The sequence below is a fragment of the Dasypus novemcinctus genome, chromosome 20, assembly GCF_030445035.2.
Source record: "Dasypus novemcinctus isolate mDasNov1 chromosome 20, mDasNov1.1.hap2, whole genome shotgun sequence".
NCBI classification, from domain to species: Eukaryota; Metazoa; Chordata; class Mammalia; order Cingulata; family Dasypodidae; genus Dasypus; species Dasypus novemcinctus.
Window position 1 is genome coordinate 4,956,602 of NC_080692.1, and position 24,738 is coordinate 4,981,339.

The window sequence follows — 24,738 nt, forward strand, 5'->3', positions numbered from 1 at the left end:
AAACCAGGAAGGGGAGCAGAACTTCGCACAAGTAATTAAAGATCTCAGAACATATATCACAGACAAATTTAATGAAGTAAAGGAAGAGGTTAACAATATGAAGACAACTCTTGGAGGGGAAATTGCAGACATATGCAAAAAGATAACAGATATGATGGGAATGAACACCACAGTTCAAGAAATCAAAAATACACTCGCAGCAAATAACAGCAGATTAGAAGACGCAGAGCAGAGAATTAGTGATGTGGAAGACAGTACATTGGAAATCAAACAGATAGTAGAATTGATCAATAAAAAGATAGAAAAAATCCAGCTAGGACTTAGGGACCTGAATGACAATGCAAAACACACAAACATACATATTATAGGCATTCCAGAAGGAGAAGAGAATGGAAAGGGGTCAGAAGGAGTGTTGCAGGAAATAATGGCTGAAAACTTCCCAAATCTACTGAAAAAGACAGCTGTACATATCCAAGAAGCACAGTGCACCCCAAACATCATAAACCCCAACAGGTCCACCCCAAGACATATACTTGTCAAATTATCCAAATTTTTAGAATTTTCTAAAAATTCTAAAAGCAGCAAGAGAAAAGAAAACCATCACATACAAGGGAAGCTCCAAAAGATTAAGTGCTGATTTCTCATCTGAATCCATGGAGGCAAGAAGGCAGTGGTATGATATAGTTAAGGTACTAAAGGAAAAAAATTTCCAACCAAGAATACTCTATCCAGCAAAACCATCATTCAAAAATGATGGAGAGTTCAAAATATTCACAGATAAACAGAAATTGAAAGAGTATGCCAACAAGAAACCTCCCCTTCAAGAAATTCTAAAGGGAGTTCTGCAGGAAGAAAGGAAAAAACAGGACAGGCAGAGTTGGAGGAGAGTTAAGAGCAAAAAAAAAAAAAGACAAAAAGAGAAGAAAAAACAACAAACAAACAAAACATGACAAACACAAGTCCAATCAAAATATGGCTAACATAATTCCTTGAAAGTAATAACACTCAATGTCAATAGATTAAACTCACCTATCAAAAGATTCAGATTGGGACACTGGATAAGGAAATATGACCCATCTATATGCTGTCTACAAGAGACACATCTTAGACCCAGAGACTCATGTAGGCTGAAAGTGAATGGTTGGAAAACAATCTTACAAGCAAACAATAACAAAAAAAAAAAAAGGCAGGAGTAGCTATATTAATGTCAGACAAAATAGACTTTAAATGCGAAACAATTCTGAGAGTCAAAGAAGGATACTACATATTAGTGAAAGGGTCAATCTCTCAAGAAGAACGAACAATCATAAATATTTATGCTCCTAACAAGAGCGCCTCTAAATACGTGAGGCAAACACTGGAAAAACTAAGTGAAAGAATAGATGCATCTACAATTATAGTGGGGGATTTTAATACACCACTATCAACTCTGGACAGAACATCTCAAAAGAGGATCACTAAGGAAATGAAATATTTGAACAGTATATTAGAGGAGCTGGATCTAATAGACATATACAGATCATTACACCCAAACACAGCAGGATATACATTTTTCTCAAGTCACATGGATCATTCTCCAAGATAGACCATATGCTAGGACACAAAGAAAGGCTTAATGAATTCAGAAATCTCAAAATCATACAAAATAATATCTCTGACCACAGTGGAGTGAAGCTGGAAATCTGCAAGGGCCAGAGGCCCAGATTTCACACCAAGATATGGAAATTAAACAGCACACTCTTAGAAAAACAGTGGGTCAAAGAGGAAATCTCAAAAGAAATTAATTACTATCTTGAAACAAATGATAATGATAACACAACATACCAAAATTTATGGGATGCAGCAAAAGCAGTACTGAGAGGGAAATTTATAGCCATAAATTCATATATCAAAAAAGAAGAAAGAGCAAAAATTGAAGAACTAACTGCACATTTGGAGGAATTAGAAAAAAAACAACAAAGTAATCCAACAGGAAGAAGGAAGGAAATAACAAAGATAAGAGCAGAACTAAATGAAATAGAAAATAAGAAAGCACTTGAAAAGATAAACAAAACCAAGAGCTGGTTTTTTGAGAAGATCAACAAAATTGACAAACCTTTAACGAGACTAACAAAGAAAAAAAGGAGAGAAGATGCAAATACACAAAATAAGAAATGAGAAAGGAGATATCACCACTGACCCCACAGAAATAAAGACTATCATAAGAGGATACTTTGAAAAACTATATTCCAACAAAAATGACAATTCACAGGAAATGGACAAATTCCTAGAAACACATAAGCAGCCTATATTGACGAAAGAAGAAATTGATGATCTCAACAAACCAATCACAAGTAAAGAGATAGAATCAGTCATTAAAAACCTCCCAACTAAGAAGAGCCTAGGGCCAGACAGCTTCACAGGTGAATTCTACAAAACATTCTGGAAAGAACTAACACCAATCCTGCTGACACTCTTTAAAAAATTGAAACAGAAGGAACATTGCCTAACTCCTTCTATGATGCCAACATTACCCTAGTACCAAAGCCAAACAAAGACACCACAAGAAAGCAAAATTACAGACCAATTTCTCTAATGAACCTAGACGCAAAAATACTTAACAAAATACTTGCTAATTGTATTCAACAACACATTAAACGAATTATACACCACGACAAAGTGGGATTCATTCCAGGTATGCAAGGACGGTTCAACATAAGAAAATCAATCAATGTAATACACCATATAAACAGATTGAAGGAAAAAAATCACATGATTATATCTATAGATGCAGAAAAAGCACTTGACAAAATACAGCACCCTTTCTTGATAAAAACACTCCAAAAGATTGGAACACAAGGAAATTTTTTGAACATGATAGAGAGCATATATGAAAAACCTACAGCCAACATCATTTACAATGGAGAAATCCTAAAATCCTTCCCTCTAAAGTCAGGAACAAGACAAGGATGCCCACTGTCTCCCCTTCTATTTAACATTGTCTTAGAAGTACTTGCTCGAGCACTGAGGCAAGAACCAGATATAAAAGGCATTCAAATTGGAAGGAAGAAGTCAAAATTTCATTATTTGCAGATGACATGATCCTATACATAGAAAACCCTGAGAGATCTACAACAAAGCTTCTAGAACTCAATAATGAGTTTAGTAAAGTCGCAGGATATAAGATCAATGTGCAAAAATCAGTAGCATTTCTGTACACTGATAATAAGCAAGATCAGGAGGAAATCAAGAAACAAATACCATTCCCAATAGTAAATAAAAAAATCAAATATTTAGGAATAAATTTAACTAAAGATGTAAAAAACTTATACACCGAGAACTATACAAGACTGTTCAAGGAAATCAAAGAAGACCTAAATAAATGGAAAAATATTCCCTGTTCATGGATAGGAAGACTAAATATTATTAAGATGTCTATCCTACCAAAACTGATCTACACATTCAATGCAATCCCAATAAAAATCAACACAGCCTTCTTTAAGGAACTAGAAAAACTAACTATGAAATTTATTTGGAAAGGAAAGAGGCCCCGAATAGCCAAAGACATATTGAAAGAGAAAAACGAAATTGGAGGAATCACACTACCTGACTTCAAATCATACTACAAAGCTACAGCAGTGAAAACAGCATGGTATTGGCACAAGGAGAGACACACAGACCAATGGAATCGAATTGAAAGTTCTGATATAGAACCTCATATACATAGCCATATAATATTCAATAAAGCCACCAAACCCTCTCAACTGGGAGAGAATGGCCTATTCAACAAATGGTGCCTGGAGAACTGGATAGCCATATGTAGAAGAATGAAAGAGGATTACCATCTCACACCTTATACAAAGATCAACTCAAGATGTATCAAAGACCTAAATATAAGGGCCAAGACCATAATGACCTTGGAAAACAGTGTAGGGAAACATCTACAAGACCTTGTAATAGGAAATGGCTTCATGAACATCACACCAAAAGCACGAGCAGCAAAAGAACAAATAGATAAATGGGACTTCCTTAAAATTAAAGCCTTCTGCACCTCAAAGGTGTTTGTCAAGAAAGTAAAAAGGGAACCTACACAATGGGAGAAAATATTTGGCAACCATATATCCAATAAGAGACTTATAACTTGCATATATAAAGAACTCCTATATCTTGAAAATAAAAAGATAAACAACCCATTTAAAAAATGGGAAAAAGATTTAAACAGACACTTCTCCAAAGAAGAAATACAAATGGCTAAAAAGCACATGAAAAAATGCTCCAAATCCCTAGCTATCAGGGAAATGCAAATCAAAACTACAATGAGATACCATCTTACTCCCATAAGATTGGCAGCTATGAAAAAAACAGAGGCCTACAAATGCTGGAGAGGATGTGGAGGAATGGGAACACTCATCCACTGCTGGTGGGAATGCAGAAGGATCCAACCATTCTGGAGGACAGTTTGGTGGTTTCTCAAAAAACTAACCATAGATTTGCCATATGACCCAGCAATACCACTGCTGGGTATATACCCAGCAGAACTGAAAACAAGGACACAAACCGATATATGTACACCAATGTTCATAGCAGCATTGTTCACTATCGCCAAAAGTTGGAATCAACCCAAATGCCCATCAACAGATGAGTGGATCAATAAAATGTGGTATATACATACAATGGAATGCTACTCAGCTTTAAGATCAAATACATTACAAACACACGTGATAACATGGATGACTCTTGAGAACCTTATGTTGAGTGAAGCAACCCAGGCATTGAAGAACAAATACTACATGACCTCAATGATATGAAATAAGCAAGCTGCCTCAGAGAGCTAGAGACTGGAAGATAGGCTTACAGAAAATCCAGGGGTAGAGGAAGGATATAAGCTGACATCTACATGGGTGAAATCTATGATAAGCTGGCGTTAAGTATGTGCACAAGGAAGAGATAAAATGGGGGCATAGGGTTACCTTTGGGTGGGGCTTTGTGGGTTTGAGGGGGGCTAGGGATGGGCGGATGGGTAATATTGCCCAAGAAATTGGGGGGAGGGAGGGGCAACATATGAACATAGGAGATTGTCAGGTGTTGGTTGAAAGTAAAATGCTGAGAAAACCTTTTTAAAATATAATTAGGAAAGTTACCTGTTTAAGATACTCAAAGGGGATAATCTGACACAGGACAGACTCCTAGGGAATATCTGAATGATCATTTTGCCAGAGTGGGTTATACCATTGGGTAGAGACCCATATAATGAGAGTGAAGGTAGACTCACATCCTGGGGAGGTCTAATGCCATCAAATAGAGGGAACCGTATCTCTCAAGAGAAAGGGTGGTTCCCAGGGCATTAGGGTAGTTGAGCATGTCAAGCCCTCAACACTGTTGCAAGTATCTCTAAACATGGCTCCTCAAGAAATGAAGATTGACTGTCACTGTGGGCCCCAAGGGGAGGGGGAAATAGATATTGAATAGATGGAACCAAAGTAAATGTGATGGCAAAAGAAGTGTTTCACCAGAGTACACAAGGATGGATATAAAACATGTAATATTACACCAAAAACATATAGGGGATGATAGACTAATAATGTAAACCGTAACGTAAAACATAGGATAACTAAAAAATTTAAAAAACTGTATAGCCTAAAGTATAAACCACAATGTAAACACCAATGTTACCTTGTTTGAAAGCTATTGTCTCAATATCTGTACATCAGTTTCAGTAAATATGATATGAATAATTTAAAAGATTATTACTGTGGAAGGGAAAAGGTTTTATAATGGATATGTGGGAGTACTGTATATTGTATATATGAATTACTGTGATCTAAGGCTCTTGTGAAGAGAAGCTCAATAATTAGGAAAAAATAAAAGAAAAAGATAAGATGTAGAATTTTTCCAAATCAATATGTATTCTATATCTAACCTTTAAACTCATCACTATATTCCATTTTACTAGTAAGGGAACCTGACATTATATTGGGCTTCACTTTTCAGGAAGTTTTGGATCACAGAGTGGTTCAACAATGGCAGCAGAGGAATACTGGTACGGGATGTTATTGACAGGCGATATATGGTTGACAGGGAGTTATACAGGGCATGTGTCCAGGGTGCATGGAAATGTTTGGATATACTCATATTGGAAACAATTATAAACAACAGCTGGGGGGTTACTGGGTTCCTGGCCCGGGAGGGGGACTCTGTCGTGGTCCCTAGGGGAGCAGCGGCAGTCCCCCAGGTGCAGTGGTAAGGACCAGGAAGGAATGAGAGTTCAACAGTGAGCCCCTGATACTAATGACTATGCTTGTGAGCCTATACACCTGAAATAAGAACAAGGCCTAGAGCAGCACTCTGCCTAAGAGTTCCCTCCTGACAGCCTCCGTGTTACTCAAATGTGGCCAGTCTCAAAGCCAAACTCAGCATGTAAATGCAATGCCTTCCCCCCAGCGTGGGACATGACACCCAGGGATGAGCTTCCCGGCACTGAGGGATCACTACCAAGTACCAGCTGATGACATAACTAGAAAATGACCTTGAATTAAAGGTTCAATGTGGACCAGCAGAATATCCCTGTCTACATATAATAACAGGAGTTAAAAATGCTGTTTGACCTAAAGTAAGGGGGAAATGAAAAGGACAAATGAGTTCATATGGCTATGAGTCTCTAAAAAAGAGTCTGGAGGTTGTCAGAAGGATTGCCCTTATGCACACCTGAGCAGAGTCTCAGAGACAGATAAAGTAGATACAACCCCAGGTATTGGTCCTTTTGAGGGCTAAAGAGACCCACAGGTTCTATGGTCATGGCAGATAGGGTTCACTGCCATGTCAGTTGGCCCTTCTTTGGATCTGGTGTTTCTGCGTGATGGAGCTGGACTCAGATGGGATCTCTTTTCACAAGCCTTTCATGCTACTTTACTAGAATTGTAGTTGGTGCTGGGGTTTAAGATATATCTAGGGGATTTGAATCTCTGGACTGACAATACAATAGCCAGGCCCTGAGCCTCAACAGACTTCGGCTACTACACTCTGATTTATTGGACTTACCCCACTCAGCTAACATGGTGTTGAAGAATGTCAACCACCACACCACAGAGCCTAGAGTGCCTACAACTGAAAGTGGGAGGATTGCATCCAGTATCCACGTGGAATCTAAGCCCCCTCTTGACATAGATGTGGAATGGACACAATCAAGCCAAGGTCCATAGGAAGGAGGAATATGGTAAGGATTAGAGTGGACTTAATGATATCCTATTCATGAACTATTGTGGTTAATAATCGAGAAAATGTGGCATTGGTGTGGAAAAAGTGGCCATGGTGGCTGCTGGGTGCGGGGAATGGGAGGGAGAGATGAGATGTGGAGGGATTTTCGGGACTTGGAGTTGTCCTGGGTGGTGCTCCAGGGACAATTGCCGGACATTATATGTCCTCCCATGGCCCACTGGATGGAACGTGGGAGAGTGTGGGCTATGGTGTGGACCACAGGCCATGGGGTGCAGCGAAGCCCAGAGATGTACTCACCAGATGCAATCGATGTGTCATGATGATGGGAGAGAGTGTTACTGTGGGGGGAGTGGCGGGGTGGGGGCGGTGGGGGCAAATGGGGACCTCATATTTTTTTAATGTAATATTTTTTTAAAAATGAATGAGTAGAATTTGAAGAAAAAAAAATGTGAAAAGACAACTTACTCAACGGGAGAAAATATTTGGAAACCACATATCCAATAAGGGTTTAATATCCATGATATATATATAAAGGGATCCTACACCCCAACAATTTTTTTTAAAAGACCCAATTTTAAAATGGGCAAAAGACTTAAGTAGACATTTTTACAAAAAGGAAATACAAATGACCAAAAAAAAAAAAACACATGAAAAGATGTTTAACATCACTGGCTATTAGGGAAATGCAAATGAAAACTAGAATGAGATATTATTTCACATCTACTAGAACGGACACTGTTTTAAAAAAAAACACTACAAGTGTTAGAGGGGATATGGAGAAATAGCAACACTTATTCCCCATTGGTGGGAATGTAGAAGGATACAGCTGCTGTGGAAGACTTTAGTGGGGTCCTCAGGAAGCTAAGTATAGTTTTGACATATGGCCCAGCAATCCCACTACTAGGTACATACTCAGAAGACCTAAAAGCAGGGACATGAAAAGACATCTGTACATCGATGGCCATAGCAGCATTATTCACAATTGCTGATGATGGAAACAATCCCATTGGTGTCCATCAACCAATGAATGGATAAATAAAATGTGGTATGTACACACAATAGAATATCATTCAGTTGTAAAAAGAAATGAGGTCTTGATGCATGTGACAGCATGGATGGACCTTGAAGATATTATGATGAGTCAATTGTCAGACACAGAAGGACAAATACTGTAGAATCTCACTAATATGAACTAAATATCATGAGCAAACCCATGGAGTTAACAGCTAGAATATAGGTCACCAGAAGGTATAATGAGGGTAGGGAATGGAGAGCTGAGGCTTAATTTGTGCAGAATCTGAAATAAGGTTGAATATACATGTTTGAAAATGGATAGAGGTGATGATAACACATTATAGTGAATGTAATTAACAGCTCTAATACGTATGATTGTGGTTGCAAGGGAAAGTTTAGGGTATGCATGTCACTAAAAGGAAAGCTAGAGTGTGAAACATGGAACTGTATAGCATAGTGAATGCTGTTGTGGACAATGAGTCAGTAGTATTAATATAAGAATGTTCTTCCATGAATCAGAACAAATGTACATTAATATTACAAGATGTTAATAATAGGGTGGTATTTGGGCAAAAATTCACCTAAAGCAAACTCTGGACTGTACTGAATAGTATTATATTAACATTTTCCCACCTATTGAAAAAAATTATGCTAAGTGAAAGAAACCAGACACAGAGTACTACACATTATTTGACTCCATTTACATAAAATGTAAATATAAGCAAATTTATAGAAATGGAGAAAAAGCAGAATGACTGCTACTAAAAAACGGAAATAACAAGTGTTAAGATATGGAATAATAGGAACACTCATTCATTGCTGGTGGCAATCTAAAATGGTGCAGCTGCTGTGGAAGAGCGTTTGGCTGTTCCTCAGAAAGCTAAGTATAGAACTTGCCATAAGCCCAGCAATCCCTGTACTAGGTATATACCCAAAATAATTGAAAGCAGGAACTTGAACAGATATTTGCCCACCAATGTTCTTATTAGCATTATTCACAATTGCCGAAAGATCGAAGCAACCCAAGTGTCCATCAGCAGATGAATGGAAAAATAAAATGTGGTACATACATACAATGGAATGTACAAAGTTCCTACTTGGATTGAGGCACATGTGTTGGTAATGGTTGGTGGTGATAGTAGCACAACATTGTGAACACAAACGATCAAAAATGTGCCATCATCAATTATCACAAATGTTCCACAACAGTGCAATATGTTAGTGGTGGGGTGGCATAAGATAATCCTGTATTTTATGCATTATTTTTCTGTAAAGCCAAAACTTGTTTTATAAGAAAAAAATCAAATGGCTGCTATTTTTGTTCTTAATTGAAAATAACAAGTGTTGAAGAGGATGCTGAGAAATAGGAACACTCATTCATTGCTGGTGGGAATGTAAAATGGTGCAGTCATTGTGGAAGATAGTTTAGTGGTTCCTCAGAAAGTTAAGTATAGACATACCATGTGACTCAGAAATCCCATTTCTAAATACATATCCAAAGAATTGAAAGCATGGACTTGAACAGGTATTTGCACTCCAATGTTCATAGCAGTGTTATTCACAATTGCCAAAAGATGGAAGCAACCCAAGCGCCCATCAACCAATGAATGAATAAATAAAATGTGGCATGTACATACAATGGAATATCATTCAGCTATAAAAGGAATGAAGTTCTGATACATGTGACAACATGGATGAATTCTGACGATATCATGCTGAGTGAAATAAGCCAGACACAAAAGGACAAATATTGTATGATCTCACTGACTGAAATAAAATAAGCAAACTTATAAGGGTCAGAATCTAGATATAGGTTACTAGGGGCAAGGAGGGGATAAGGAAAGGGAAGTTAAGGCTTAAAATGTACAGGCTTCCTATTTGGAATGATGGAAATGTTTTGGTAATGGATAGTGGTGATGGTAGCACAGTATTGGGAATGCAATTAACAGCATTGAAAATACGTATCTAAATGTAACTGAAAGGAGAAATGTTAGACTGTACATATGGTAACAAAAAAAAATTTACAAAAGAGTCCGTGGAACTATACTGCATAGACTATGAACCTGAAATTAAATTATGGACTTTTTATTAAAAGTACAATTATAAAAATGTGCTATCAACAATAGTAACAAATGTTCCACACCAATGCAAGGTGTTGGTGTTGGGGTAGTGTACAGGAATCCTGTATTTTATGCATGATTGTTCTGTAAACCCACAATTGGTCTAATAAAAAAAGATGAAAAATTCACTCTGGGGAAATGGACTTTGGCCCAGTGGTTAGGGCGTCCGTCTACCACATGGGAGGCCCGCGGTTCAAGCCCCGGGCCTCCTTGACCCGTGTGGAGCTGGCCCATGCGCAGTGCTGATGCGCACAAGGAGTGCCCTGCCACACAGGGGTGTCCCCGTAGGGGAGCCCCACGCACAAGGAGTGCACCCATAAGGAGAGCCGCCCAGCGCGAAGGAGGGAGCAGCCTGCCCAGGAATGGCGCCGCCCACACTTCCCGTGCCGCTGACGACAGCTGAAGCGGACAAAGAAACAAGACGCAGCAAAAAGACACAGAAAACAGACAACTTGGGGAGGGGAATTAAATAAATTTAAAAAAAAAAAATTTCACTCTGGCGTCATGAAGAGTTTAGTTCCTGTCATCTTAAAATTGGCAATAACATTTCCTCAAGCGTTTTACTAACGTGAACAATTATATTTCAAAGGTAACTTCCTTGCATTTGTTTCATACAAACATTACTACAAAAACGGGGGAAAAAATATTCCCCTGGGCCAATCACATCAGAACACATTTTCTGTCAGTGTTCCCTTCTAATTCATGGATGACTTTATACAATCTTCAAATAATATACATCAAATTTTGCGTTCTGTTTTTCTTCCCACATAATATTTCCCATGTTTCTTAAGCAGAATCTTCAAATTGCCACTTTAACACCTATTTGGTTTCCTGCGCTACATGATCAGTTTTTTTCTTTTTCATGACAACTCTTATGATCATTTTACCTCGGAAAACCTCAATTTGGTCTTTGCATTTTAAAACTTTCTTTTATATTAATTCAGGAATTGGACTATCAGATTTACAGCTTGCCATTATGCAAAAAGATCTAAGATGCTGGGTGGTAAGTAATATTGACCACAATTCCTTTATGAAATAAATGAAAACCTGAACAAGAAAGTTTTTCAAGAGAAGAATGCAAGCGATTTAGCCACCAGATTCTTCCTTCTCTAAATGGCATTCAATCTTTGCTGTGTGTAAAACAATAGTCAGTTATTTTAGCTCTAAATCAGTTACAAAGATTAAATTTTAACAAGTAATTGCCAAGTCAAAGAACAGACAGCGTTGAGTCTGTGCTGTCGGAAGCGCTGCTAGGCAGGACAGTACAAGGCTCTAGAGGATCCTTGTGTCGCTAAAGGTGATGCAAGCGGGAGGAGGGTGTGCAGTCACGCAGTCCCTAAGCGGCAGCACAGGCAGTTGCTCGTTAGGCCTGCCACACATCCGCAGGCACGGCCAAGCAGACCAAGAGCCTCCCAGATGCTCAGCTTGCTACTTACACAGCAGCGAGAGCGAGGTCAACATGGTACCAGCTCCCCTCACACCTAGTTCCACAAGGGTCCAGGTGGCAGGTGATACGAGTGGTGGGTCACTCTGCCATTGAGGAACCAACTGAAAACTTGAGCCCAGCAGTTCTGCAGCCCTCCAGATCCTGCAGCTGTGCCCTAAGCTTGGAAGGAGCCAAGATGGAAAGCCTGGAGTCAGCTGAAACCAAGGAGGTGGAGAAGCAGCACGCGCGGGTGTCTCCCAAGGTGGTGCGTTCTTGCTCCAGGAGGGCTGCAGGCCTCTCTGCCAGGACTCGGGTCCCCCTTTGGTCCAGCCTCATCTTCAGGGCCAGGTGGCCGTTGCGGTCCCGTCAAAGCAAAGGAACTTGAAAGGCCTTGCAGTACTCGGGGCTCTCTAGAGAAAGAGCAGATAGGAAATTTCTGTAAACATTACGAGATCTGCATAAGAACTGCCTCGGGAGGAGAATGGTTTAATGTGATGCTAGACTGTTTGATTTTCCTCAAGTCCTAAAAAGCCAGCACCAATTCTGGAAATAAAGTTTCTACATGATATAAAAGAAGCTGTAAATAACTGCAGAACATGACATAGAAGTACATAAATAGACCCTAAAATTTTAATATGAAAGTAAGGACATTTATGTAAATTGTATTACTACAGAATTGTTTCTAAAGCAGGCAGGAGGTCCTTTGAAGGAAAGGAGAGTGTTGGAGGAAAGGAGAGGTGGCTAGAAGACAGGGTGAGAGGGCTCCCAGCCCAGACTAAAGGTCCTCCTGTCCCAAAGTCTTCCTGGAGGCAGTGCCATCTAGGAGAGTCTAGAAATAGGAGTTAGCCAATTGAGTATGTGTGGGAAAGGGGTTCCAGACCCAAACCTGTAGCTATCTGTAAACCTGGGAAAAAGGGAACTCACGTAGTTCCAATATCGTAAGGAAGTAGAGTGTGCACATCTGTGGGGAAGGAGCCGTGGAGACGAGGCTGAAGAGGTAAACGGTGGTGGAGAACCACTTATATTACTCAGAGGCCATGCTGAGACGAGGAGCAAAGTTTTCATTTCAGACGATAGGTCCTCAGCTGGCAGCATCTCTGCTGACGTGTGGGCACCAGCCCACATCCATGAAATCAGCATCTCTGGTGAAGGGCATCCGACCTCAGGTTTGGTGGTTTTCCTTCCAGGACTGAGCGGCAGCCCAGGGTTACCAAGTGCTCACCTGTGGACTCATGTATGCAAGTCCCTCACTAAGGAGGGGACCTCGAGCCAGACCCCAGTTTACGCCGTGCCGACCTAACCAGAGAAGACAGGGCACTCGGCTGTGCACAAGAAGATGTTTCTTCTTGACACACACACACACCTATATACCATTCAGGTAAGATTCATAGTCTAAAGATGCTGCACTTTCCCTGTCAGCGTCACTCATCACATCAGATGTAATCACATCTAAGAGTAGTAAGTGATCCCCAGTAGGGAGAAATTTTGTTAGAGGGAGTTAAGTCCCAGAATATGTTAACTGGACATTGCTAAAGTATAAAAAACAGTACAACCTAGCAATATTATAAAAGAGCAGAAGTAAACAAAATTATAAACCCTATGTACGTTAATTCAGCCCAGCGAGATATTACAATTGAAATCAAAGGCTACAAACCTCAAAAACTTGCTTAATGAGGAAGATTAAACAAATGGGAATTTGTTGACAGGTACTTCTAGAAGACAAAGCCCTGAGCTAGCCATACGTTACTAGATTGGGTAAAAGCTGGAAGATATCTATGAAAGTTTTATTTTGAGGACCGAAAATAGAAACATTAAACCAAACTGGGGCAGACGTGCCTCCTAGCAGATAAACACTTTTTTTTCCTGAAATTCGTTACAGTGAAATTGTCCTGGCTCCTTTTGTTGCCAGAAGTCCTTGAGGGACATCTTGACATGAAAATGAGTCAAATGTAGCCTTTTATCTCCACACTGGGCTTGCTGAGTTTTTTCCTTATGGGAAATTATATTAGTCGTTTGTTGTTTGTTTCTATAAATTATATTCACTGGAAGGTATTTGTTGTAGAAAATTGTTTATTCATCTAAAGTTGTAATATACACACCAGCCCTGTAATGGTTAATTTGTGCTTAGTCAGAAAGCCCTGAGGCTTTGTTTTGACTTTCTCCCCACAGACCTGTTTCCCAGGAACCCTGTAGCATATAACAGATGTATTTCTCAAGCACCACAAAGTTGAGTCTTTTATCTGACAATTAAAACCCTTCTTGCATTCTTGTGAGTGTTCCATTAAGCAAATGGAGCTAATCATGCAAAGTCATCTATTAGAACTGGATAACTATATCCTAGTTAATGTGGAATTATAAAGCACTGAGATTAATGGCAACAGCTAACACCTCTGATAAGTGACTAATAAAATAGTATGGTTTGTTTATCACAGAAATGTCACAAAGTAGGAAAGAATAAATCTGGGGCAAAAATTTAATGTATGTTTTTTTCCCCCAAAAATCTGACCTTGGAAGAATATAGTTCGTTTCCTATGAAACATTTGCTGAGGTCTCCACAGACTCTGGAAACACTTCTGGTGCCCCATAAAAGTTTGGGGTTTATCAGAAGGGAACATAGAAATGTGTGAGCAGGAGGAGTGCTCAGTGATAGTGATATTCTAGAACACTCGCTCTGGCTGCAGGTTGGAGATGGGATGGGTTGTGACTACACTTTCCTTCTGCTTGTCAGTGGGCTGCAGCCTCGGGGGTTAGAAGTGAGGCAGCCCCAGGAAATCAGCTCAAACGTCCTGGTCTGCTGTGGGACCTTCTGTCATTTGTAATTGTCCCAATCCTACAATTTTTCCAGAGCACAGCAAAGGGAGGATGCTTTCTCAGCTTGTGCTATATACCAGTAAAACAGTGATACTAAATGCCGGAAAAGTCAGTCTAGGGATGGAAATTACAAACTAACTTCACTCACAAACATGGAAAAATCCTGCAAGCAGGATCCAGCAATGCATGAACAGTACGGACATTTTATCTCATTTTATCTTATTGAATGATGAATGCAGGGTCAGTTTAACATTTGAAAATAAGCCACTCCTTAAAAGATTAAGGGAGAACAATCAAATAATCATCTCAATAGAGGCATATTTTAAAAGCTTTTTATGAAATCCAGCATCCATTCGTGATAAAAGTTCTTACGAACAACAAACAGGATGGGCCTTAGCATAGTAAACCCATGTTTTTACCAAAACTAAAACAAATCACTGCCCTGGTTTGAGTCTTTTGTGGACCCTAGAAAATTATGTCCAAAAGCTAACCTGCGCCTGTGTATATAAGTCTATTGTATGCAGGACCTTTTGGTGAGAGGCAGTTAAGGGACGCTTTCATTGGATCACTTTTGATTATGTGGCTTCAGAGTCTTTGACTGAATTACTTCAGGGAGGCATGACCCTGGGTAGGTCTCAGCTCCCTTGCCGGAGTCTTATATAAGCAGAGAGGTGAAAGCAGAAACACACAGGGAAGGAGCTGCCATGTTACTTGCCTTGGGTGAGAGGCTGAGAGGCCAGAGCTGGAATTCACAGAGAAGCCGAAGCTGAAGAGACGAGGCCCGGGGCAGAGGGGAGAGGCGGATCATGTGCCTGATCACCCACAGCTGACTCAGGGAGAAAGTGAGCCTGGAGGGGGAGGCAGACACCAGACATGATTTTTTAAAATACATTATTATGACAGAAGTTGTAAACTTATAAAACAATCATGCACATGTGCAGAATTCCCAAACAACACCCCTCTACCAACACACCACACTGTGGTGGAACATTTGCTACAGATAAGATAATACCATCTGATTGGGGACGCAGACTTGGCCCAGTGGATAAGGCGTCCGTCTACCACATGAGAGGTCCACGGTTCAAACCCTGGGCCTCCTTGATCCGTGTGCAGCTGGCCCATGCGCAGTGCTGATGCGCGCAAGAAGTGCCGTGCCACGCAGGGGTGTCCCCTATATAGGGGAGCCCACATGCAAGGAGTGCGCCCCGTAAGGAGAGCCACCCAGCGTGAAAGAAAGTGCAGCCTGCCCAGGAATGGTGCCGCACACACATGGAGAGCTGACACACCAAGATGACACAACAACAACAAAAAAAGAAGCACAGATTCCCATACCGCTGACAACAACAGAAGCGGACAAAAAGAAGAACACGCAGCAAATGGACTCAGAGAACAGACAACTGGGGTGGGGGGAAGGGGAGAGAGAAAGAAATAAAAATAAATCTTCAAAAAAATATATCATCTGATTGTTACCACGTTCACAGTGTACATTTGGCTCACATTTTCCATACTGCCCCATTATTAACACAGTACCTCTTTGGCATAGATGCAAGAATATTATATTATTACTGCTAACCACAGTCCATAGGTCACTCCAGTTGCATCTTTCCCATGTTTCTCTACATTCCCACCACCCTACAATAGTAATGTACATTTGCTCTAGCTCCCAAAGGACACTCTTACCTCTGTACCATCAACCACAATTCTCATCCATCTCTTGGTTTACTGTGCTATTCAGTTCCTTGATTACTCTCTAGCATTCTGCCAATTGGCATTTATATCCTTAGACTACCATTTTCAGCCACAGCCCCATATATAAACTAGCTATTACTCACTATGTGTTACCATCCACTCTATACATTTCTACACTTTTACAGTAAAGCTAATTAAAACTTCCACATACATGAAACATCAGTGGTCCATCTCAGTCCTCCTCTTTTTTTTTTTTTTTTTTTAAAGATTTATTTATTTATTTAATTTCCCCCCCTCCCCTGGTTGTCTGTTCTTGGTGTCTATTTGCTGCGTCTTGTTTCTTTGTCCACTTCTGTTGTCGTCAGCGGCACGGGAAGTGTGGGTGGCGCCATTCCTGGGCAGGCTGCACTTTCTTTTCACGCTGGGCGGCTTTCCTCACGGGCGCACTCCTTGCGCGTGGGGCTCCCCTACACGGGGGACACCCTTGCGTGGCATGGCACTCCTTGCGCGCATCAGCACTGCGCATGGCCAGCTCCACACGGGTCAAGGAGGCCTGGGGTTTGAACCGCAGACCTCCCATGTGGTAGACGGACGCCCTAACCACTGGGCCAAAGTCCGTTTCCCCAGTCCTCCTCTTATCTCCTTTAAGAATCCCCCACCTATGACCAGGTCTTGAAGATATTTTCCTACAATTTCTTCTAGAAGCTTTATGGTTCTTGCTTTTGTTTTTAGGTATTTGATCCATTTTGAGATAATTTTTGGATAAGGTGTGAGATAGGGGCGATCTTTCTTTCTTTTGGCTATGGATTGCCCGTTCTTTCAGCACCATTTGTTGAAGGGATTATTCTTCCTGAGCTGTGAGGGTTTGACAGGCTAGTCAAAAATCACTTGACCATACCTGTGAGGGTCTGTTTCTGAACCATCAGTTTGGTTCCATTGGTCTCTGTGTCTGTCTTTATGCTAGTATCATGCTGTTTTTACTGCTATAGCTAGGTAATATGATTTAAAGTCTGGAGATGAGAGTTCACTTTTCCTTTTTAAGATGTTTCTGGTTATTCAATTCCAAATAAATGTGATAATCCTGTTTTCAATTTTTTAAAAGGGCTGGTGGAATTTTCATCAGGATTGCATTGAATCTGTATATCAATCTGAGTAGGATTTACATGTTAATGATATTTGGTCTTTAGCATGGAAAGTGCCTCCAGCTATTTAAGTCTTTCATGATTTCTTTTAACATTGAGTTGCAATTTTCTGAATGTAAGTGCTTTACATTGTTGGTTTAGGTTTACTCCTATTTGATTTTTATCTGTCATATTTGATTTTCACCACTCTTTCGACACTTTTGGTTACTTTTATTGATATAACCATCATTTCTAGACTCTTTTCCAGGCCTCTCTCTCCTGTGTGTGTGTGTGGTTTTTTTTAAGGCTCTAGCACACTCTTTAGTATTCCCTGAAAATCTGGTCTCTTGCTTAGAAATTCTCTCAGTTTCTGTTTACCTGTGAACATTCTAATCTCGCCCTCATTTCTGAAAGACAATCTTGCTGGATATAAGATTCTTGGCTGGAAGTTTTTCTCTTGTAGTATCTTAAATATATCAGACCACTGTCTTCTTGCCTCCATGGTTTCTGGTGAGAAATCAGTGCTTAATTCTATTGGGTCTCCCTTATATATTATGCATTGCCTTTCTCTTGCTGCTTTCAGAATTCTCTTTGTCTTTGGCATTTGACATTCTGATTCGTATGTGTCTCAGAGTTGGTCTATTTGAATTTTTTCTGATGGGAGTATGTTGTGCTTTTTGGACATGGATATCTACATTCTTCAATAGGATTGGGAAATTTTCTAACATTATTTCTTCAAATATTCTGTCTGCTCCTTTTCCCTTCTCTTCTCCTTTTGGGACACCCATGACATGTATGTGTGGACTTGACAGGCTTTGACTGTCATTTAGTTCCCTGAGACCTTGTTCAATTTTTTCCATTCTTTCCTTCATCTGTTCTTTTGTATGTTCACTTTCAGAAGCCATTTCTTCAAGCTCACCAATCCTTTCTTCTGCTGCCTCAAACCTGCTATTATATGATCCCAGTGTTTTTAAAATTTCATTTATTGCACCTTTCATTCCCATAAGATCTGCTATTTTTCTATGTATGCTTTCAAATTCTTCTTTGTATTCATCCAATGTTTTCTTAATATCCATGATCTCTTTAGCCATCTCATTGAATTTATTAAAAGAGATTTGTTTGAACATCTATGATTAGTTGTCTCAACTCCTTTATGTCACCATGAGGCTTATCTTGTTCCTTTAACTGGGCCATATCGTCTTGTTTCTTGGTGTGGATTGTTTTGTTGGTGTCTAGACATCTGGCTTACTAGAGTATTTATTCTAGGTGCAGTTGTTCTGTTTAGTTTAGGGCTTCCTGCCCTTTCTCCTTTGCTGGTTGTGCAGTAGGAGCCAAGCATGTAGTTGGTGCTATAAGCTGTGGAGGCTCAAGCTGCCCTCATTTCCCTGGGACTCATGAAGCATCTCCCAACTTTCTCCTGTGATAGGGGTAGGTACAGAGCCACAGCTGTGTGGAATAATCCAAGTTGCGCAGGCCTAGGCTGCTGTTGCCCAGGGAGACTGATGAAGCTTCATGCTCCTTTCTCCCCTGCCTGGGGCGGGGATTGAGCTGTAGGTGTGGGCAGCAGTCTATGCAGTGTGGATCCAAGATAACCGCAATTGCCCTGGTAGACTTCTGGTTATTCAGTCTGTGCGACCAAACATACCTGCAGTTACCTGGATAGGCTGGTGCAGGGCCCACCAGCCTCCTTCCTGCCAGAGGTGGGACTGAAGCCTAGGCTATGGCTGCAGGCCAATCTGGGTGAAAGAAACCAGTTCCTACCTTCACTGTGATTTTTAGTCAGTCAGGCTTCCCCTCGTGCTGGGGGCAGAGTCAAAATTGTGGCCACCAGCCTCTTTCTGACCTAGACAGAAACTTGAACTGTTCAAACTTTAGCTCTTCTTAGGGTTATACTTTAGCCAGCCAAACTTACTAATCAGCAGCTGAAATCAGTGGCCAACCATCTCCTCCTCCCCTGTTTTTGGGAGATGGAGCTTCCAATTCCAGCCATAGAACATCTCCTGGGGCAGCTTGTGCTGCCAAAGTAGGATGATTACTGGCCTCCGCAGCTTAGCTGGTAATTTCCTGGAGAGGCTGGCATAGGTCCCCGCAGCTTCCTCCCTGCTGGAGGTGGGGCTGGGGCCTAGGCTAGAGCTGCAATCTGACCTGGATGGAAAGAAGCTGGTCCCCACCAGCACTGGGATTTTCAATCCATCCTACTTCCCCTCATGCCAGGTATGAGATTAAGATGGCGGCTCCTGGCCTCTTTCTGACTTGGACAGGCTCAACTTTAGCTTTTCCTAAGATTATACTTTAGCCCACTGAATTTACTCAGCAGTAGCTGAAGTTGGTGCCCAACTTTCTCTTCCTTCCCTGTTTCTGGAAGTGGAACTTCCAATTCCAGCCACAAAACAGCTCCCGAAGCAGTTTGCCCTGCCAGTGCAGGATGGGCTCTGGCCTCTGTGGTGTGGATCACTCTACTCATGAAACTTTTCTGTAGATGGGCAGTCTCCTTCTTCCTTTCTTTCAAGGATGTTGCAGGATGCTCTTCTGGTCTCCTGGAGGCCCCAATCAGGTGCTTCAGATAGCTCTGGGTGTTTACTAACTGCCCTGTAGCAGGAGCTGACTCTAGGAGGTCCTTACTTCACCATGATTTTGCTGGTTGTCCCTCCGGCCACTATTTTTTTCCTTGCCACATGACAGGAGTCCAGGATCACCAGCAGCCAGCCTTTGATGAGACAGCATCTCTGATGATGCCTTGATTTGGACATTTTCCTAGCCTCTGAACTGTAAGCTCTTACACTAATAAAATACCATTATAAAAGACAGCCCATTTCTAGTATTTTACATTTGCAGCCCTTAGCAAACTAAAACAATCTCTTCACAGTGAAACAATGAAATAATTACACTTCAGAAACAAAATGAGGGTGCCCATTATTCTGCTTCTATTCCTTATTATACTGAAGGACTTAGCTAGTGCAGAAAAGCAAGGAATAGAAAAAAATTACAAGGATTGGAAAGGAAGTAATAAAACTTTCTTTACAGACTATATGTTTGAAATAGAGAAAACCTTAAACATTATTACTGAAAAATAATTAAAATTAAAAAGAGTTTGTCAAGGTTGCTGGATAAAGAATCAATATACATGGGAAACGGACTTTGGCCCAGTGGTTAGGGCGTCCGTCTACCATATGGGAGGTCCGCGGTTCAAACCCCGGGCCTCCTTGACCCGTGTGGAGCTGGCCATGCGCAGTGCTGATGCACACAAGGAGTGCCGTGCCACGCAAGGGTGTCCCCCGCGTGGGGGAGCCCCACGCGCAAGGAGTGCGCCCGTGAGGAAAGCCGCCCAGCATGGAAAGAAAGTGCAGCCTGCCCAGGAATGGCGCCGCCCACACTTCCCGTGCCGCTGACGACAACAGAAGCGGACAAAGAAACAAGACGCAGCAAATAGACAACAAGAACAGACAACCAGGGGAGGGGGGGAAATTAAATAAATAAATAAATCTTAAAAAAAAAAAAAAAGAATCAATATACAAAATTTAATTCCCTTTCTCTATATTAGTAACAAAAAGATAAAAAAAGAAAAAAAATTTAAAGATTCAATTTCTAATAGCATCAAAAACTATAACGTTACAACTAGCAAAGTGGCAAAGTAAGTTCTGCATTATGAGTAATTTATTAAAATGCAAATGGGTTAAACTCTCCAATCAAAAGGCAGAGTGGCAGAACAAATAAATTTAAAAGGCATGATCCAACTATATACTGTTTACAAGACACTCACCTTACATTCAAAGACAAATAGGTTGAAGTAGGTTGAGTGTGAAAGAATGGAAAAACATATTTCATGCAAATTACAACCAAAGAGAACTGGGGTGGCCATACTAATAACACACAAAATAGACTTTAAGTCAAAAGCTGTTAAAAGAGACAGAGGACACAACTCTCTATATTATATTTATATAAAAGATTCAATTGATTAAGAATATATAACAATTATAAACATACATGCACCTAATGGCAGAGCCCCAAAATATATGAAATAAACATTGACAGAATTGCCGAGAGAAATAGATAGTTCTATAATAATAGTAGGAGACTTCAATACACCACTTTCAAAAGTAGATAAAATACCTACGAAGAAGATCAATAAGGAAATAGAGAGCTTGAACAATATCATAAACCAACTAGACCTAATAGATAAATATATAACACTTCGCCCAATAATATCTGAGTATATATTCTTCTCAAGTGCACTTGGATTGTTCTCCAGGATAGAACATATGTTAGACCACAACACAGATCTCAACAAATTTAAAATATTGAATTCATACAAGCTATCTTCTCTGACCATGAGAGAACGAAGCTATAAATCAACAAAAGGAAAACTTGAAAATTCAAAAATATGTGGAAATTAAACAACACTCTCAAACAACCAATGGTCAAAGAAGAATTCACAGGGGAAATTAGAAAATACATGGAAATGAATGAAAACAAAAACACACATACCAAAATTTATGAGATACAGTGCTCAGAGGGAATTTTTGTACCGGTAGGTGCCTTCATTTAAAATGATGAAAAAGGGAAACGGACTTGTCCCAGTGGTTAGGGCGTCCGTCTACCACATGGGAGGTCCGCGGTTCAAACACCGGGTCTCCTTGAACCGAGTGGAGCTGGCCCATGCACAGTGCTGATGTGCGCAAGGAGTGCCCTGCCACGCAGGAGTGCCCTGCCACGCAGGGGTGCCCCCCGCGTAGGGGTGTCCCCCGCGTAGGGGAGCCCCACATGCAAGGAGTGCGCCCCGTAAGGAGAGCCACCCAGCGCAAAAGTAAGTGCAGCCTGCCCAGGAATGGCGCCGCCCACACTTCCCGCCACTGACTACAACAGAAGCGGACAAGACGCAGCAAATACACACAGAGAACAGACAACCGAGAGAGGGGGGGAATTAAATAAATAAATAAATCTTTTTTAAAAATAAAATAAAATGAAGAAAAAGATCTCAAGTCAATAACCTATCTTTTTTTTTTTAATTTTTTTATTTTTTATTGACTTTGTAATAATATTACATTAAAAATATATATGTGAAGTCCCATTCAACCCCACCCCCCCACTCCCCCTCTCCCCCCCCCCAACAACACTCGTTCCCATCATCATGACATATCCATTGGATTTGTTAACCTATCTTCATACCTGGGGAAACTAGGAAAAGTGGGGCAAACTAAGTCCAAAATTAGGAAAAATAAGGAAATAGCAAAGATTAGAGTTGAGATAAATGATCTGGAGATTAGAAAACCAATAAAAAGAATCCATGAAAAAAGAAGTTGATTCTTTGAAACGATCAAGAAAATTCGCAAACTTTTAGCTTTACTGACAAAGAAAGAAGAAGACACAAATATTATTAGAAATGAACATGGGAACATTACTACAGACCTTACAGAAACAGAGTTATAAGAGAATACTATTAACAATTGTATGCCAACAAATTAGATAGCCTAGATGAAATGGCCAAATTCCTAGAAACATACAAATTACCTAAACTGACTCAAGAACATATAAAAAATCTCAACACACTAATATAAAGTAAAGAGATTGAATCACTAATCAAAAGCCTTCCAATAAGGAACAGCTCAGGACCAGAGAGCTTCGCTGGTGAGTTTTACCAAACAGACCAAGAATTAACACTAATCCTTCTCAAATTGTCCCCCGTAATTGATGAGAGTGGAAGACTTCTTAACTCATTCTATGAGACCAGCATTCTTCTCATACCAAACCCAGATGAAGACAGAAAGTAGGTTAGAGAGCAAGGGAGGTAAAGCAGGGCGTATGGTAATGGAGACTTACTGTTTCTTAGTGGTGCAGCGTTTCTGTGTGGAGTGATGAAAAAGTTTTGGTAACAGATGATGGTGACAGTAGCACAACATTGTGAATCTAATTAATGTCGTTGAATTGTACACATAAAATGGTAAAATGGTGGTTTATGTTATATATGATATCACAATTTTTAAAAAAAATTATGAAGTTGCTTAGAAATAAATTTACAAAAGGTGGGCAGGACCGTCGATGGGGAAAATTGGAAAATTTTTCTGAAGACATTAAATAAGATAACAACTTGAAAAAGATATACTAGAGCCACTAGTAGCAAAACTCTATGTCATAAAGATATAAGCTCCTTCCGGTCCCCGTCCCAATTGGGGTAGAGTTTCAGTGTAATTAAGAGAAGATTTTTCTTTCCTGGCACTTGAGGCATGAATGCCAAAGTTTTTATGGAAGAACAAAGCGCAAAATCAGGCCTTGGCACGAAAGAACGCCTTTGGTGCTCCTAAGGATCTGAGTAAATGACTACGGAGAGCAGGATGGAAGGGAAGGGGGAGCTCACCAGGGCTTCCAAGGCAGAGACGATGTTCTGTTTCTTAAATTGGGCAGTAGGTTTATAAATGTGCTTTTTCATGTGTTTAAGTTTACATATGCAAGTATGTATATAGATCAGTTTATAAACAATATAACCAATAGTTAATAAATTTTGGTGTTTAAAAAACACTCTCCATTTTTATCCAAATTGCCTCACTCCCTAAGGGTTTCCAGCAGCAGTTCGTTTTCACTGTCCCCGTATGTCATTATCGCTGCGACAAGGACTTCGATATTTCCCCCGGCTCTTCTTCCCTCTGCCCTGAGACAGGACAGCCTGACTTTGGCTTCCCAACGAGGGAAGGCAGCTCAGGAGAAGAAAGCGCTTGGAAAAGAGTTCTTAAAAAATATCCTAGCCTGAGAATAAAACTCACCCCAGTGCGCCTTCCCTCTCGTCCTCTTCTGGTTTCTTACAATGACTATAGTGCCAAAACTGCTCAGCTGAGGATGAGGACCCACACTGGCCCTCCGCGCAGCCTTTCCCTTCTCCAGCCGTAGACAGGGCGCTCGTGGCCGCGCCACAGGGCCGGACGCCCGGATGCTGCCTTTGTACCAAGGACTTGGGAAAACCTCCCCCTTTGTACTTCGTTTCTCCAACATTTGCTTTCGGTCCTTTACTTCGAAAGTCATCAATCCCATCACGAAAATACTTTCAAGGGGAAAAAAGAGAGATTTACTTTGGACACGAAAAAGCAGTATGTATTCTGTAAATGCAGTCTTGTGCGTCAACAGGCTAGGACACAGCTGAGTTAAACTCAGCACCTCACTGAACACGGCTTGCCATTTCTCCCAGTCCCCTTTTGCCCACACATGCCGATTTTTTAAAAATACATTTTTTATTTTTTAAAGATAAATAGATCACACAAAATGTTACATTTAAAAATATGGGAGGTTCCCATATGCCCCACTCCCCATACCCTCACACACCCCCACTCTTCCCATATCCACAACGTCTTTCATTAGTGTGGTGCGTTCATTGCAT

The 24,738-nt window shown here is 40.6% G+C and overlaps 1 long non-coding RNA gene across 1 annotated transcript; it reads right to left on the minus strand.

Moving 5' to 3' along the window:
- Positions 1 to 7,690: 7,690 nt before the first annotated feature.
- Positions 7,691 to 24,405, minus strand: LOC139437073 (uncharacterized). Its single transcript, XR_011646623.1, has 3 exons — positions 24,131 to 24,405; positions 12,679 to 15,413; positions 7,691 to 12,164 (listed from the first exon to the last, which is right to left on the minus strand). It is a non-coding gene; the product is annotated as an uncharacterized lncRNA (long non-coding RNA).
- Between the last annotated feature and the right edge of the window lie 333 nt (positions 24,406 to 24,738).